Source organism: Enhydra lutris, unplaced genomic scaffold (genome assembly GCF_002288905.1).
Source record: "Enhydra lutris kenyoni isolate GAN:26980312 unplaced genomic scaffold, ASM228890v2 scaffoldscaffold15, whole genome shotgun sequence".
NCBI classification, from domain to species: Eukaryota; Metazoa; Chordata; class Mammalia; order Carnivora; family Mustelidae; genus Enhydra; species Enhydra lutris.
The window spans coordinates 1,393,226-1,396,888 of record NW_019154099.1 but is presented as its reverse complement, the minus strand read 5'-3'; the positions used below and the strand labels follow the sequence as shown (position 1 = coordinate 1,396,888).

Genomic DNA, 3,663 nt, shown 5'->3' with positions numbered 1-3,663 from the left:
ACAATCCTTGGTGAAGGGTATATCCCAGCGAAGAGGTTTTCCATTGAATTGCCAGATATCCCAGCGCTATTGCTGGCCTGGGTAAACTTTTGAGCTAATATCTTAGCTTCAGGGTTCTTGCACCTCAACAAACTTTTTTCCAACCAGAGAGAAATTGACAATTGTCCTTGACATATCCTTATGCGATAGGTAGATTAACTTCTAGTTCTCCTTTTTCATAAGGGATTAGCCACTTAAGAATGCTGGTTCTGAAGAAGGTTTTGAGCCTCTTGTGGATCCAGGACTCAATTCCTTTTCCTAAGTGGTCATTAAATCCCATGCTTCTTCATCTCAGATCCATTAAGGTGGCTATTATAAACAAAACAGAAAATAGTAAGTGTTGCAGGGACAGAAACTGGGACCCTCACACATTGCTGGTGGGAATTTGAAATAATGGAGCCACTGTGGAAAACAGTGTGGTAGCTCCTCAAAAAATTAAAGATAGAATTACCATTTAATCCTTCCTCTCCGAGAGAACACCAAATGGCAGATGACGCGGGTGCTGTGGGAGGGCCGGAGGGCCCGGGGGCCCTGGAATGGGAGGCCAGGGCGGTTTCTGCGGAGGCTTCGGGACCAGGCGGTGGTTGGGACCAGGGCCGAGGCTGCGGAGCTCGCGGGGGCAAGGCCGAAGACAAGGAGTGGATCCCCATCACCAAGCTGGGCCGTCTGGTCAAGGACATGAAGATCAAGTCCCTGGAGGAGATCTATCTCTTCTCTCTGCCCATCAAGGAGTCTGAGATCATCGACTTCTTCCTGGGAGCCTCTCTCAAGGATGAGGTCTTGAAGATCATGCCTGTGCAGAAGCAGACATGTGCCGGCCAGCGGACCTTGTTCAAGGCATTTGTCGCCATCGCAGATTACAATGGACACGTCGGTCTGGGTGTCAAGTGCTCCAAGGAGGTAGCCACTGCCATCTGCAGGGCCATCATTCTGGCCAAGCTTTCCATCGTCCCTGTGCGGCGAGGCTACTGGGGGAACAAGATTGGCAAGCCCCACGCTGTCCCATGCAAGGTGACTGGCCGCTGTGGCTCTGTGCTGGTGCGTCTCATCCCCGCCCCCAGAGGCACTGGCATTGTCCCTGCCCCTGTGCCCAAGAAACTGCTGGTGATGGCCGGTATCGACAACTGCTACACCTCGGCCAGGGGCTGCACTGACCCCCTGGGGAACTTTGTCAAGGCTACTTTTGATGCCATCTCCAAGACCTACAGCTATCTCACCCCGACCTCTGGAAGGAGACTGTGTTCACCAAATCTCCCTATTAGGAGTTCACGGACCATCTTGTGAAGACCCACACCAGAGTCTCTGTGCAGAGGACCCAGGCTCCAGCTGTAGCTACCACATAGTTTTATACAAGAAAAATAAAGTGAACTAAAGCTTGTTAAAAAAAAAAAAAAAAAGAATTACCATTTAATCAAATAATTCCGTATCTGGGTATATACCCAAAATAATTTGAAAACAGGGAGTTGAAGTGATATTTGTACACCTATATTCATTTACAGCAACAGTATTCATAAGACCCAAAAGGTAGAAACAATCCAGATGTCCACTGGTGGATGAATATATAAAGAAAATGTGACCTATAGCTATACATCTATGTCTATACCTATATCTGTATCTATACAATTTTATTCCACCTTTAAAGGGAAATGAAATTCTGGCACATGCTACAACATGGATGAACTTTGAAGACATTATGCTAAGTGAAAAAATTCAGTCAGTCACAACAGGAAAAACACTGCATGATTCCACTTACGTGAAGTAGGTCAAGTAGTCAAACTTATAGAGATGGAAAGTAGAATGGTTATTGCCAGGGTCTGGGCAAGAGGAGGAAGGAATCATTGTTTAATGGGTACAAAGGTTCAGTTTGGGACCATGAAAAAGTTCTAGAGATGGACAACGATGATGGTTATATGTACTTAACACTACTGAATCACACACTAAAAGTGGTGACGATGGTAAATTTCACGTAATTTATATTTTACCACAATAACAAAAATTTTCTTAAAAATCAGGCCTTTAGTTTCTAAGACTATAAACTACTCCCAAATCCAGGGCAGGTACAGTGTCAGCTCAAATACTTACTACTCTATTGATTTATCTTATTCTTTAAAGAGCTTAACTGTACATTTAAACATTTTTTAACATTTTATCTACAATTACTAGTTGTTTTGTTAAGGGAAAGTTTCTGTTATTTTTATGTTTGTTCATAAGTAGCCTAGTCAAGTGAAGGTTTTAAACAAAGGTTGCATATTGGTGACTTACAAATTTTATTTTGTTTCTTTCTTATCTGGACATTTCATACAAAATGCCAGATTTCCATCTTCTCTTGAAATTTTGGGATCATGGTCCATATTGGGTCACATCCTCAGTGGGCGATGGCAAGCTGAAGTAGTAGTGGCTTCCCCTCTGAGGTAGAATAGATGCTCCCGAGATTGCATAGTCACCACAGCACCTGACGCACAAATAACTCCCCTGTTTTGCATTTCTGGCATCTAAAATGACTGAAGTTTGCAGCCACAGAGCTAAAACACTCAGATTTTTACATGTGGCCACCAAGTAAATACTTTCTTCTTTTAAAAACCCTTTTTTAAGTCAAATCCATAATCCATTCTTTTAGTACTCTCTCTTTGTTACCTAACAGAACTAAAAGTCTGATTGAAGATGTCCCCAAGAAGCAATGAGGTGTCACAAAGTTTTGGGCAAGGAGGGAGCTTTAGTCTTTGCAACCTCCATCATTCCATGGACCTGCCTTCACCCTTCTCACATTTTCCCTCTCATGTATTAGACAATATTGTATTTGCTTTCATTAGAAGGGACACAATGAAGTATGTAGAACACCACACTGGTGGTCAGAACACCTGTGTCATACTGCCAGACCTGTTTTTTTAATAGTGGGGACATTGTTTCCAGAAAGACCAAATGACAAGCCCAGTCTCCCAGGGTCCACCACCGACTTCATCATCTATGTGCTACCTCTGTCTTCCCTCCATCCTACAGGTTTGGGAAACTTGGTTGGTCATCTTCCATCAATCCAGTGACTATCTTTCAAGGGTACAATTGCATTTAGGGAATTTTAAAATCAGAAAAGGTAACCAGATTGCCAGTGTCCCTTGTAAAGAATAATTCTAGAGATTAAACAAGACAGAAAAAGAAAAAGAAAAAAAAACAGCGTTAATATCAGAAAAGGGCATAATTATCTCTGCCCTTCGTTGCCAGTTTTTTTTAACTTTTAAGGCAAAAATCTCCCGGTTTTGTAAATGTTGTCAACTAATTCACTAAAACAAAACCCTGCATGGACAAAGTAAAACATTTCTATGGACCCAGTTTGGCTTATGAGCCCCTAATTTAGAGAAGGAAATCCTAGATAATGGAAGAATCGCTTTATAATTTATGTGTTTAATAAGTTAGATGTATTAAACCTCAAAATGCTTCACTTCATGTTACATTCCCTAATGGTTTCAGACATAAACCTTCAGCGTCTCGGTCGTCCCAATGGGAAATCAAGCCATTCACTTATTTGCGTTTCCTCATGAGGACCCAGCAGGTTATGAGATAAAGAACAGATGCTTAGTCCAGCCAATGTTTTCATGAACTTGTAGATTTCATGTAGGAAGTACCTTGAGA

At 42.3% G+C, this 3,663-nt stretch overlaps 1 pseudogene across 1 annotated transcript; it reads left to right on the top strand.

Annotated features, from left to right (window-relative positions):
• The first annotated feature begins 522 nt into the window (after positions 1-522).
• On the top strand, positions 523-1,420 carry LOC111146918 (annotated as a pseudogene). Its single transcript, XR_002640572.1, has one exon. The product of XR_002640572.1 is annotated as a 40S ribosomal protein S2 pseudogene (transcript).
• Positions 1,421-3,663: the final 2,243 nt, after the last annotated feature.